Consider the following 15,147-nt stretch of genomic DNA (forward strand, 5'->3'; position numbering starts at 1 on the left):
GGAGCTATACTGACCGCAACCCTGATTTTATCAATACACACTATAGGCAGCCGTGGAGCGTTACCTAAAATCCTAGACGCCTCGTCACAGCCTGAGAAACTAGCTACCCCTAGAGAGAAAGCAAGCCTCACTTGCCTCAGAGAAATCACCCCAAAGTTTTAGACAGCCCACCACAAATAATAACGGTGAGTTAAGGGGAAAACACAAACGTAGAAATGAAAACAGGTTTTTTAGCAAATGAGGCCCGCTAACACTAAATAGACAGAAGACAGCAAGGGATCTGTGCGGTCAGTATAAAATGCTATCAAAAATAATCCACGCAGAGATTACAAGAACCCCCACACCGACTCCCGATGTGAGGGGCGCAACTCTGCACCCCAGAACTTCCAGCAAGCGAGAATATTACATATAAGCAAGCTGGACAGAACTCATCATATACAGAGAAACATTTTCAAGGAAATAATGAGCAAACATGAACTAGCAAGACTTAGCTTCTCAGGAGGAGACAGGTCACAAGGAAAGTCCAGAGAGATCAGAACCAGTACTGAATACAACGACAGCAGGCAAAAAGTGAAGGTCCAGGTGGAGTTAAAGAGGCCAGACTAGCAGAAAACGAGGCAGCAGGATTCCAGCTACAGAACCGCAGTAAGCAATAAAGGCCACCAGAGGGAGCCCAAGAACAGAACTCACACAATACCACTCATGACCACAGGAGGGAGCCCGAGAACGGAATTCACAACAATAGAGGTGTTAACAGTCATTGTACAGGAGGAGGAGGTGAGCTGTGATATTACCTATTGTGAATGGTGGATCCTGTGTTATCTACTGTATATAGAGGTATTATTAGTCAGTGTACAGGAGGAGGTGAGCTGTGACATCACATATTGTGAATGATATTATGAATGGTGGATCCTGTGTTATCTACTGTATACAAAGGTGTTATCAGTCATTGTACAGGAGGAGGAGGTGAGCTGTGACATCACCTATTGTGAATGGTGGATCCTGTATTATCTACTGTATATAGAGATGTTATCAGTCATTGTACAGGATGAGGAGGTGAGCTGTGACATCACCTATTGTGAATGGTGGATCCTGTGTTATTTATTGTATATAGAGGTGCTATCAGTCAGTGTACAGGATGAGGTGAGCTGTGCCATCACATATTGTGAATGGTGGATTCTGTGTTATCTACTGTATATAGAGGTGTTATCAGTCATTGCACAGGAGGAGGAGGTGAGCTGTGACATCACCTATTGTGAATGGTGGATCCTGTTATTTATTGTATATACAGGTGTTATCAGTCATTGTACAGGAGGAGGTGAGCTGTGACATCACCTATTGTAAATGGTGGATTCTGTCTTATCTACAGTATATAGAGGGGTTATCAGTCATTGTACAGGAGGAGGAGGTGAGCTGTGACATCACCTATTGTGAATGGTGAATCCTGTGTTATCTGCTGTATAGAGATCTTATCAGTCATTGTACAGGAGGAGGTGAGCTGTGACATCACCTATTGTGAATGGTGGATCCTGTGTTATCTACTGTATATAGAGGTGTTATCAGTCATTGTACAGGAGGAGGTGAGCTGTGACATCACCTATTGTGAATGGTGGATCCTGTGTTATTTATTGTATATAGAGGTGCTATCAGTCAGTGTACAGGATGAGGTGAGCTGTGCCATCACATATTGTGAATGGTGGATTCTGTGTTATCTACTGTATATAGAGGTGTTATCAGTCATTGCACAGGAGGAGGAGGTGAGCTGTGACATCACCTATTGTGAATGGTGGATCCTGTTATTTATTGTATATACAGGTGTTATCAGTCATTGTACAGGAGGAGGTGAGCTGTGACATCACCTATTGTAAATGGTGGATTCTGTCTTATCTACAGTATATAGAGGGGTTATCAGTCATTGTACAGGAGGAGGAGGTGAGCTGTGACATCACCTATTGTGAATGGTGAATCCTGTGTTATCTGCTGTATAGAGATCTTATCAGTCATTGTACAGGAGGAGGTGAGCTGTGACATCACCTATTGTGAATGGTGGATCCTGTGTTATCTACTGTATATAGAGGTGTTATCAGTCATTGTACAGGAGGAGGTGAGCTGTGACATCACCTATTGTGAATGGTGGATCCTGTGTTATCTACTGTATATAGAGGTGTTATCTTTCATTGTACAGGAGGAAGAGGTGAGCTGTGACATCACCTATTGTGAATGGTGGATCCTGTTGTGAATTTACCTTTTGGCTCCCTCTAGTGGCTACTAGTGATTTGACTCTGGGTATGTCATTCATCCCTTGTATGCTCACCTGGGTCGTTAGGTCAGGGGTGTTGCTATATAAGCTCCCTGGACCTTCAGTTCAATGCCTGGCAACGTTGATATCAGAGCTAATCTGTAGTGCTCTTGTCTACTGATCCTGGTTCCTGCTTGATTAAGCTAAGTCTGCTTTCTTGCTTTTTGCAATTTGTTTTGGTTTGCATTTTTGTCCAGCCTGTATATAATCTGTTTCCTGACCTTGCTGGAAGCTCTAGGGTGGCTGGTGTTCTCCCCCCGGGCCGTTAGACGGTTCGGGGGTTCTTGAATCTCCAGCGTGGATTTTGATAGGGTTTTTGTTGACCATATAAGTTATCTTACTACATTCTGCTATTAGTAAGTGGGCCTCTCTTTGCTAAAATCTAGTTCATCTCTGTGTTTGTCATTTCCTCTTACCTCACCGTTATTATTTGTGGGGGGCTACTATCCTACTTTTGGGGTCTATTCTCTGGAGGCAAGAGAGGTCTTTGTTTTCCTCTTCTAGGGGTAGTTAGTCCTCCGGCTGGCGCGAGACATCTAGCGACCAACGTAGGCATGTTCCCCGGCTACTGCTAGTGTTGGCGTTAGGAGTAGATATATGGTCAACCCAGTTACCACTGCCCTATGAGCTGGATTTTTGTACGTCGCAGACTTACTTGTTTCTCTGAGACCCTCGCCATTGGGGTCATAACAGTTTGTCAGGCCAGTATTAAATGTTAAATGCATTGCAGAAGCGGGATTATAAGAAAGAAAGTTCTGAGTTTTTTTTTCTCTCTCTCATTTTTTTTTTCTTTTCCCCTTTACCTCTGAGTGGCTTGTGTTTGCTGCAGACATGAATGTCCAGACCTTGATTACAAGTGTGGACCAGCTTGCTGCTCGTGTGCAGGGCATACAAGATTATGTTATCAGAAGTCCTATGTCAGAACCTAAGATACCGATTCCTGAACCGTTTTCCGGAGACCGATTTAAATTTAGAAATTTCAGGAATAATTGTAATTGTTTTTGTCCCTGAAACCCTGTTCATCTGGAGACTCCGCTCAGCAAGTAAAAATTGTTATTTCATTTTTACGGGGTGACCCTCAGGATTGGGCCTTCTCGCTGGCGCCAGGAGATCCGGCATTGGCTGACATTGATGCGTTTTTTCTGGCGCTCGGTTTGCTTTATGAGGAACCCAATCTTGAGATTCAGGCAGAAAAGGCCTTGCTGGCTATGTCTCAGGGCCAGGACGAGGCTGAAGTGTATTGCCAAAAATTTCGGAAATGGTCCGTGCTGACCCAGTGGAACGAGTGTGCATTGGCTGCTAATTTTAGAAATGGCCTTTCTGAAGCCATTAAGAATGTGATGGTGGGTTTTCCCATTCCCACAGGTCTGAATGATTCTATGGCCCTGGCTATTCAAATCGACCGGCGGTTGCGGGAGCGCAAAACCGCTAATTCCCTCATGGTGTTGTCTGAACAGACACCTGATTTAATGCAATGTGATAGAATCCTGACTAGAAATGAGCGGAAAATTCATAGACGCCAGAATGGCTTGTGTTATTACTGTGGTGATTCTACACATGTTATCTCAGCATGCTCTAAACGTCTTAGTAAGGTTGTTAGTCCGGTCGCCATTGGTAATTTGCAACCTAAATTTATTCTATCTGTAACTTTGATTTGCTCACTGTCATCGTATCTTGTCATGGCGTTTGTGGACTCGGGTGCTGCCCTGAGCCTTATGGATCTGTCATTTGCCAAGCGCTGCGGATTTGTTCTTGAGCCATTGGAAAATCCTATCCCTCTTAGGGGTATTGATTCTACGCCATTGGCAAAAAATAAACCGCAGTTTTGGACACAGGTTACCATGTGCATGACTCCCGAACATCGGGAGGTAATACGTTTTCTTGTTCTGCATAAAATGCATGATTTGGTTGTTTTGGGTTTGCCATGGTTACAGACCCATAATCCAGTCTTGGACTGGAAGGCTATGTCAGTGTCAAGTTGGGGCTGCCATGGAATTCATGGAGATTCCCTGCCCTTGTCTATTGCTTCTTCTACACCTTCGGAAGTTCCGGCGTATTTGTCTGATTATCAGGATGTCTTCAGCGAGTCTAAGTCCAGTGCACTGCCTCCTCATAGGGAATGTGACTGTGCAATAGATTTGATTCCTGGCAGTAAGTTTCCTAAGGGGAGACTGTTTAATCTGTCGGTACCTGAACATACCGCGATGCGTTCATATATCAAGGAGTCTCTTGAGAAGGGGCATATCCGTCCTTCTTCTTCCCCTCTTGGTGCGGGATTCTTTTTTGTGGCCAAAAAGGACGGATCTTTGAGGCCTTGTATTGACTATCGGCTTTTAAATAAGATCACTGTCAAATTTCAGTATCCTTTGCCGCTGTTGTCAGATTTGTTTGCCCGGATTAAAGGTGCCAAGTGGTTCACCAAGATAGACCTTCGTGGTGCGTACAAGCTTGTGCGCATTAGGCAGGGCGATGAATGGAAAACCGCATTCAATACGCCCGAAGGTCATTTTGAGTACTTGGTGATGCCATTCGGTCTCTCTAATGCACCTTCAGTTTTTCAGTCCTTCATGCATGACATTTTCCGGAAGTATCTGGATACATTTTTGATTGTTTATCTGGATGATATTCTGTTTTTTTCTGATGATTGGGACTCGCATGTGGAGCAGGTCAGGATGGTTTTTGAGATTCTGCGTGAAAATTCTTTGTTTGTAAAAGGCTCAAAGTGTCTCTTTGGTGTACAGAAGGTTCCCTTCTTGGGGTTCATTTTTTCCCCTTCTGCTGTGGAGATGGATCCAGTCAAGGTCCGAGCTATTCATGATTGGACTCAACCCTTGTCAGTTAAGAGTCTTCAGAAGTTCTTGGGTTTTGCTAACTTCTACCGTCGTTTTATCGTAAATTTCTCTAGCGTTGTTAAACCACTGACGGATATGACCAAGAAAGGCTCTGATGTAGCTAACTGGGCTCCTGCTGCCGTGGAGGCTTTCCAGGAGTTAAAACGCCGGTTTACTTCGGCGCCTGTTTTGTGCCAGCCTGACATCTCACTTCCCTTTCAGGTTGAGGTGGATGCTTTGGAGATTGGGGCAGGGGCCGTTTTGTCGCAGAGAGGCCCTGGTTGCTCTACTATGAGACCTTGTGCCTTTTTCTCTAGGAAGTTTTCGCCGGCAGAGCGAAATTATGATGTGGGCAATCGGGAGTTGTTGGCCATGAAGTGGGCATTTGAGGAGTGGCGTCATTGGCTCGAGGGTGCTAAGCATCATGTGGTGGTCTTGACTGATCACAAAAATCTGATGTATCTCGAGTCTGCTAAACGCCTGAATCCTAGACAGGCCCGCTGGTCATTGTTTTTCTCCCGTTTTGACTTTGTGGTCTCGTATTTACCAGGTTCTAAGAATGTGAAGGCCGATGCTCTGTCTAGGAGCTTTGTGCCTGATGCTCCTGGAGTCGCTGAACCTGTGGGTATTCTTAAGGAAGGAGTTATCGTGTCTGCTATTTCTCCAGATCTGCGACGTGTGTTGCAGAGATTTCAGGCTGGTAGGCCTGACTCTTGTCCACCTGACAGATTGTTTGTGCCTGCTAGATGGACCAGCAGAGTCATTTCCGAGGTTCATTCCTCGGTGTTGGCAGGGCACCCGGGAATTTTTGGCACCAGAGATCTGGTGGCCAGGTCCTTTTGGTGGCCTTCCTTGTCAAGGGATGTGCGGTCATTTGTACAGTCCTGTGGTACTTGTGCTCGAGCTAAGCCTTGCTGCTCTCGTGCCAGCGGGTTGCTCTTGCCCTTGCCTGTCCCGAAGAGACCTTGGACACACATCTCTATGGATTTCATTTCTGATCTTCCGGTGTCTCAGGGCATGTCTGTCATCTGGGTGATATGTGACCGTTTCTCCAAGATGGTCCATTTGGTTCCGTTGCCTAAGCTGCCCTCCTCTTCTGATCTGGTTCCTGTGTTCTTCCAGAACGTGGTTCGTTTGCACGGCATTCCTGAGAATATTGTGTCGGACAGAGGATCCCAGTTTGTTTCCAGGTTCTGGCGATCCTTTTGTGGTAGGATGGGCATTGAGTTGTCGTTTTCATCCGCTTTCCATCCCCAGACTAACGGACAAACGGAGCGAACTAATCAGACTCTGGAGGCTTATTTGAGGTGTTTTGTCTCTTCTGATCAGGATGATTGGGTGACCTTCTTGCCGTTGGCCGAATTTGCCCTTAATAATCGGGCTAGTTCCGCCACCTTGGTTTCGCCATTTTTCTGCAACTCTGGTTTCCATCCTCGTTTTTCCTCGGGACATGTGGAGCCTTCTGACTGTCCTGGGGTGGATTCCGTGGTGGATAGGTTGCAGCGGATCTGGGGGCATGTGGTGGACAACTTGAAGTTGTCACAGGAGAAGGCTCAGCGTTTTGCCAACCGCCGCCGCGGTGTGGGTCCCCGACTTCGCGTTGGGGATTTGGTATGGCTGTCTTCTCGATTTGTTCCTATGAAGGTCTCCTCTCCCAAATTTAAGCCTCGCTTCATTGGTCCTTACAAGATATTGGAAATCATTAATCCTGTATCCTTTCGCCTGGATCTTCCGGTGTCGTTTGCCATCCACAACGTATTTCATAGGTCCTTGTTGCGGCGGTACGTTGTGCCTGTGGTTCCTTCTGCTGAGCCTCCTGCTCCGGTGTTAGTTGAGGGCGAGTTGGAGTACGTGGTGGAGAAGATCTTAGATTCTCGTCTCTCCAGGCGGAGGCTTCAGTACCTGGTCAAGTGGAAGGGCTATGGTCAGGAGGATAATTCCTGGGTGGTCGCCTCTGATGTGCATGCGGCCGATTTAGTTCGTGCCTTTCACACCGCTCATCCTGATCGCCCTGGTGGTCTTGGTGAGGGTTCGATGACCCCTCACTAAGGGGGGGGTACTGTTGTGAATTTACCTTTTGGCTCCCTCTAGTGGCTACTAGTGATTTGACTCTGGGTATGTCATTCATCCCTTGTATGCTCACCTGGGTCGTTAGGTCAGGGGTGTTGCTATATAAGCTCCCTGGACCTTCAGTTCAATGCCTGGCAACGTTGATATCAGAGCTAATCTGTAGTGCTCTTGTCTACTGATCTTGGTTCCTGCTTGATTAAGCTAAGTCTGCTTTCTTGCTTTTTGCAATTTGTTTTGGTTTGCATTTTTGTCCAGCCTGTATATAATCTGTTTCCTGACCTTGCTGGAAGCTCTAGGGTGGCTGGTGTTCTCCCCCCGGGCCGTTAGACGGTTCGGGGGTTCTTGAATCTCCAGCGTGGATTTTGATAGGGTTTTTGTTGACCATATAAGTTATCTTACTACATTCTGCTATTAGTAAGTGGGCCTCTCTTTGCTAAAATCTAGTTCATCTCTGTGTTTGTCATTTCCTCTTACCTCACCGTTATTATTTGTGGGGGGCTACTATCCTACTTTTGGGGTCTATTCTCTGGAGGCAAGAGAGGTCTTTGTTTTCCTCTTCTAGGGGTAGTTAGTCCTCCGGCTGGCGCGAGACATCTAGCGACCAACGTAGGCATGTTCCCCGGCTACTGCTAGTGTTGGCGTTAGGAGTAGATATATGGTCAACCCAGTTACCACTGCCCTATGAGCTGGATTTTTGTACGTCACAGACTTACTTGTTTCTCTGAGACCCTCGCCATTGGGGTCATAACAGGATCCTGTGTTATGTACTGTATATAGAGGTGTTATCAGTCAGTGTACAGGAGGAGTTGATCTGTGACATCAAATATTGTGAATGGTGGATTCTGTGTTATCTACTGTATATAGAGATGTAATCAGTCATTGTACAGGAGGAGGGGAGCTGTGACATCACCTATTGTGAATGGTGGATCCTGTGTTATCTACTGTATATAGAGGTGTTATCAGTCAGTGTACAGGAGGAGGTGAGCTGTGACATCACCTATTGTGAATGGTAGATCTTGTGTTATCTACTACTGTATATAGAGGTATTATTAGTCATTGCACAGGAGGAGGAGGTGAGCTGTGATATCAACTATTCTGAATGGTAGATCTTGTGTTATCTACTACTGTATATAGAGGTATTATTAGTCATTGCACAGGAGGAGGAGGTGAGCTGTGATATCAACTATTCTGAATGGTAGATCTTGTGTTATCTACTGTATATAGAGGTATTATTAGTCATTGCACAGGAGGTGGAGGTGAGCTGTGACATCACCTATTGTGAATGGTGGATCCTGTGTTATTTATTGTATATAAAGGTGTTATCAGTCATTGCAAAGGAGGAGGAGGTGAGCTGTGACATCACCTATTGTAAATGGTGGATTCTGTGTTATCAACTGTATATAAAGATGTTATCAGTCATTGTACAGGAGGAGGAGGTGAGCTGTGTCATCACCTATTGAGAATGGTGGATCCTGTGTTATCTACTGTATATAGAGGTGTTATCAGTCATTATACAGGAGGAGGTGAGCTGTGACATCACCTATTGTAAATGGTGGATTCTGTGTTATCTACTGTATATAGAGATGTTACCAGTCATTGTACAGGAGGAGGTGAGCTGTGACATCACCTATTGTGAATGGTGGATCCTGTGTTATCTACTGTATATAGAGGTATTGTCAGTCATTGTACAGGAGGAGGAGGTGAGCTGTGACATCACCTATTGTGAATGGTAAATCCTGGGTTATCTACTGTATATAGAGGTATTATCAGTCAGTGTACAGGAGGAGGTGAGCTGTGACATTACATATTGTGAATGGTGGATCCTGTTTTATCTACTGTATATAGAGGTGTTATCAGTCATTGTACAGGAGGAGGAGATGAGCTGTAATATCACCTATTGTCAACAGTGGATCCTGTGTTATCTACTGTATATAGCGGTATTATTAGTCATTGTACAGAAGGAGGAGGTGAGCTGTGACATCACCTATTGTGAATGGTGGATCCTGTGTTATCTACTGTATATAGAGGTATTATCAGTCATTGTACAGGAGGAGGAGGTGAGCTGTGACATCACCTATTGTGAATGGTAAATCCTGTGTTAATTACTGTATATAGAAGTGTGATCAGTCAGTATACAGGAGGAGGTGAACTGTGACATCACATATTGTGAATGGTGGATCCTGTGTTATGTACTGTATATAGAGGTGTTATCAGTCATTGTACAGGAGGAGGTGAGCTGTGACATCACCTATTGTAAATGGTGGATTCTGTGTTATCTACTGTATATAGAGATGTCATCAGTCATTGCACAGGAGGAGGTGAGCTGTGACATCACCTATTGTGAATGGTGGATCCTGTGTTATCTACTGTATATAGAGGTGTTATCAGTCAGTGTACAGGAGGAGGTGAGCTGTGACATCACTTATTGTGAATGGTGGATCCTGTGTTATCTACTGTATATAGAGGTGTTATCAGTCAGTGTACAGGAGGAGTTGAGCTGTGACATCACCTATTGTGAATGGTGGATCCTGTGTTATCTACGGTATATAGAGGTGTTATCAGTCAGTGTACAGGAGGAGGTGAGCTGTGACATCACCTATTGTGCATGGTGGATCCTGAATTATCTACTGTATATAGATGTGTTATCAGTCAGTGTACAGGAGGAGTTGAGCTGTGACATCACCTATTGTGAATGGTGGATCCTGTGTTAACTAATGTATATAGAGGGGTTATCACTCATTGTACAGGAGGAGGAGGTGAGCTGTGACATCACCTATTGTGAATGGTGGACCCTGTGTTATCTACTGTATATAGAGGTATTATTAGTCATTGTACAGAAGGAGGAGGTGAGCTGTGACATCACCTATTGTGAATGGTGGGTCCTGTGTTATCTACTGTATATAGAGGTGTTATCAGTCATTGTACAGGAGGAGGAGGTGAGCTGTGACATCAGCTATTGTGAATGGTAAATCCTGTGTTATCTACTGTATAAAAAAGTGTTATCAGTCAGTGTACAGGAGGAGGAGAGCTGTGACATCACATATTGTGAATGACATTATGAATGGTGGATCCTGTGTTATCTACTGTATATAAAGGTGTTATCAGTCATTGTACAGGATGAGGAGGTGAGCTGTGACATCACCTATTGTGAATGGTGGATCCTGTGTTATTTATTGTATATAGAGGTGCTATCAGTCAGTGTACAGGATGAGGTGAGCTGTGCCATCACATATTGTGAATGGTGGATCCTGTGTTATCTACTGTATATAGAGGTGTTATCAGTCATTGCACAGGAGGAGGAGGTGAGCTGTGACATAACCTATTTAGAATGGTGGATCCTGTTATTTATTGTATATAGAGGTGTTATCAGTCATTGTACAGGAGGAGGTGAGCTGTGACATCAACTATTGTAAATGGTGGATTCTGTCTTATCTACAGTATATAGAGGGGTTATCAGTCATTGTACAGGAGGAGGAGGTGAGCTGTGACATCCCCTATTGTGAATGGTGAATCCTGTGTTATCTGCTGTATAGAGATCTTATCAGTCATTGTACAGGAGGTGAGCTGTGACATCACCTATTGTGAATGGTGGATCCTGTGTTAACTACTGTATATAGAGGTGTTATCAGTCATTGTACAGGAGGAGGTGAGCTGTGACATCACCTATTGTGAATGGTGGATCCTGTGTTATCTACTGTATATAGAGGTGTTATCAGTCATTGTACAGGAGGAGGAGGTGAGCTGTGACATCACCTATTGTGAATGGTGGATCCTGTGTTATCTACTGTATATAAAGGTGATATCTTTCATTGTACAGGAGGAAGAGGTGAGCTGTGACATCACCTATTGTGAATGGTGGATCCTGTGTTATGTACTGTATATAGAGGTGTTATCAGTCAGTGTACAGGAGGAGGTGAGCTGTGACATCACATATTGTGAATGGTGGATACTGTGTTATCTACTGTATATAGAGGTGTTATCAGTCATTGTAGAGGAGGAGGAGGTGAGCTGTGATATCACCTATTGAGAATGGTGGATCCTGTGTTATCTACTGTATATAGAGGTGTTATCAGTCATTGTACAGGAGGAGGTGAGCTGTGACATCACCTATTGTAAATGGTGGATTCTGTGTTATCTACTGTATATAGAGATGTTATCAGTCATTGTACAGGAGGAGGTGAGCTGTGACATCACCTATTGTGAATGGTGGATCCTGTGTTATCTACTGTATATAGAGGTATTGTCAGTCATTGTACAGGAGGAGGAGGTGAGCTGTGACATCACCTATTGTGAATGGTAAATCCTGTGTTATCTACTGTATATAGAGGCATTATCAGTCAGTGTACAGGAGGAGGTGAGCTGTGACATCACATATTGTGAATGGTGGATCCTGTTTTATCTACTGTATATAGAGGTGTTATCAGTCATTGTACAGGAGGAGGAGATGAGCTGTAATATCACCTATTGTCATCGGTGGATCCTGTGTTATCTACTGTATATAGAGGTATTATTAGTCATTGTACAGAGGAGGAGGTGAGCTGTGACATCCCCTATTGTGAATGGTGGATCCTGTGTTATCTACTGTATATAGAGGTATTATCAGTCATTGTACAGGAGGAGGAGGTGAGCTGTGACATCACATATTGTGAATGGTGGATTCTGTGTTATCTACTGTATATAGAGATGTCATCAGTCATTGTACAGGAGGAGGTGAGCTGTGACATCACCTATTGTGAATGGTGGATCCTGTGTTATCTACTGTATATAGAGGTGTTATCAGTCAGTGTACAGGAGGAGGTGAGCTGTGACATCACTTATTGTGAATGGTGGATCCTGTGTTATCTACTGTATATAGAGGTGTTATCTTATCAGTCAGTGTACAGGAGGAGTTGAGCTGTGACATCACCTATTGTGAATGGTGGATCCAGTGTTATCTACGGTATATAGAGGTGTTATCAGTCAGTGTACAGGAGGAGGTGAGCTGTGACATCACCTATTGTGAATGGTGGATCCTGAATTATCTACTGTATATAGATGTTTTATCAGTCAGTGTACAGGAGGAGTTGAGCTGTGACATCACCTATTGTGAATGGTGGACCCTGTGTTATTAATTGTATATAGAGGTATTATCAGTCATTGTACAGGAGGAGGTGAGCTGTGACATCACATATTGTGAATGGTGGATCCTGTGTTATCTACTGTATATAGAGGTGTTATCAGTCATTGTACAGGAGGAGGAGGTGAGCTGTGATATTACCTATTGTGAATGGTGGATCCTGTGTTATCTACTGTATATAGAGGTATTATTAGTCATTGTACAGAAGGAGGAGGTGAGCTGTGACATCACCTATTGTGAATGGTGGGTCCTGTGTTATCTACTGTATATAGAGGTGTTATCAGTCATTGTACAGGAGGAGGAGGTGAGCTGTGACATCACCTATTGTGAATGGTAAATCCTGTGTTATCTACTGTATATAAAAGTGTTATCAGTCAGTGTACAGGAGGAGGTGAGCTGTGACATCACATATTGTGAATGATATTATGAATGGTGGATCCTGTGTTATCTACTGTATATAAAGGTGTTATCAGTCATTGTACAGGAGGAGGAGGTGAGCTGTGACATCACCTATTGTGAATGGTGGATCCTGTATTATCTACTGTATATAGAGATGTTATCAGTCATTGTACAGGATGAGGAGGTGAGCTGTGACATCACCTATTGTGAATGGTGGATCCTGTGTTATTTATTGTATATAGAGGTGCTATCAGTCAGTGTACAGGATGAGGTGAGCTGTGCCATCACATATTGTGAATGGTGGATCCTGTGTTATCTACTGTATATAGAGGTGTTATCAGTCATTGCACAGGAGGAGGAGGTGAGCTGTGACATAACCTATTTAGAATGGTGGATCCTGTTATTTATTGTATATAGAGGTTTTATCAGTCATTGTACAGGAGGAGGTGAGCTGTGACATCACCTATTGTAAATGGTGGATCCTGTGTTATCTGCTGTATAGAGATCTTATCAGTCATTGTACAGGAGGAGGTGAGCTGTGACATCACCTATTGTGAATGGTGGATCCTGTGTTATCTACTGTATATAGAGGTGTTATCTTTCATTGTACATGAGGAAGAGGTGAGCTGTGACATCACCTACTGTGAATGGTGGATTGTTGTGAATTTGGATTCTGGGCTCCCCCGGTGGCCGCTTGTGGAATTGGACTTGTCATCCTCTTTCCTGTTTCACCTGTTTCCATCAGTAGTGGGTGTCGCTATTTAAGCTCATTTCTCTGGTGGTTTCTTGCCGGTCAACAATGTTATCTGATGCCTCTCAGTGCTTGTTCCTGCTTCTGACAACTACTAGATAAGTTGGACTTTTGTCCATGTTTCGTTTTGCCTATTTGTTCCAGTTCACAGCTGAAGTTTTGTTACTGTGTCTGGAAAGCTCTCGTTGATCAGGGATTGCTACTCTGGTGTTATGAGTTAATGCCAGAGTTTAAGGTAATCTCTGGATGGTGTTTTGTTAGTGTTTTTCTGCTGACCATGAAAGTATACTATCTGTCTTCTGCTATCTAGTAAGCGGACCTCAAATTTGCTAAGACTATTTTCCTGCTGCGTTTGTTGTTTCATCTGAACTCACCGTCATTATATGTGGGGGGCTACTGTCTTCTTTGGAATATTTCTCTAGAGGTGAGCCAGGTCTTATATTTTCCTCTGCTAGCTATTTAGGTCTTAGGCCAGAGCTGGGCATCTAGCAATAAATAGGAAATGCTACCTGGCTATTTCTAGTTGCGCGGCAGGCTTAGTTCATGGTCAGTATAGTTGCATCTTCCGAGAGCTTGTCCCTCTATAGGCTTGCTATGATCTCTGCCTGCAGAGATCATGACAGTTTGACCGGCCATAAAGTGTTAAAGACCCAGGTTGAGAAAGGAGAGTTATAAGAAGTCTGCTGGAATTTTTTTTTTTTTTTTTTTTTTTTCCTCCAGTTTGCCTTGCTGCAGTCTTTTTTCTCTCTCTCCTCCTAATCTCTGTATGGCTCTGTGTGCACCTGACAATAATGGATCTTCAGAGTGTAACTGCGGGTTTGAATAATCTCATCACGAAAGTACAAAATTTACAAGATTTTGTGGTACATGCTCCAGTATCTGAGCCGAGAATTCCTTTGCCGGAGTTCTTCACAGGGAATAGAGCTAGCTTCCAGAATTTCCGAAATAATTGTAAGCTTTATTTGTCCCTGAAGTCTCGTTCAGCTGGAGACCCTGCTCAGCAGGTTAGGATTGTGATTTCCTTGCTCAGGGGTGACCCTCAAGATTGGGCCTTCTCATTGCCAGCAGGGGATCCTGCGTTGCGCGATGTGGATGCGTTTTTTCTGGCCTTGGGCTTGCTTTATGAGGAACCTCATTTGGAACTTCAGGCAGAAAAAACTTTGATGGCACTATCTCAGGGGCAAGACGAAGCTGAGGTTTACTGCCAAAAATTCCGTAAATGGTCTGTGCTTACTCAGTGGAATGAGTGCGCCTTGGCGGCAACTTTCAGAGAAGGTCTCTCTGATGCCGTTAAGGATGTTATGGTGGGGTTCCCTGTGCCTGCAGGTCTGAATGAGTCCATGACAATGGCTATTCAGATTGATAGGCGTCTGCGGGAGCGCAAACCGGTGCACCATCTGGCGGTGTCTATGGAAAAGACGCCAGAAAGTATGCAGTGTGATAGAATTCTGTCCAGGAGCGAGCGACAGAATTTTAGACGGAAGAATGGATTGTGCTTCTATTGTGGGGATTCTACTCATGTTATATCAGCATGCTCTAGGCGTACAAAGAAGCTTGATAAGTCTGTTTCCATTGGCACCATTCAGTCTAAGTTTATTTTGTCTGTAACCCTGATTTGCTCTTTGTCATCCATTGCCACGGACGCCTATGTTGACTCTGGCGCCGCTCTGAGTCTTATGGA

Source organism: Ranitomeya variabilis, chromosome 2, assembly GCF_051348905.1.
Source record: "Ranitomeya variabilis isolate aRanVar5 chromosome 2, aRanVar5.hap1, whole genome shotgun sequence".
Classification (NCBI taxonomy): Eukaryota; Metazoa; Chordata; class Amphibia; order Anura; family Dendrobatidae; genus Ranitomeya; species Ranitomeya variabilis.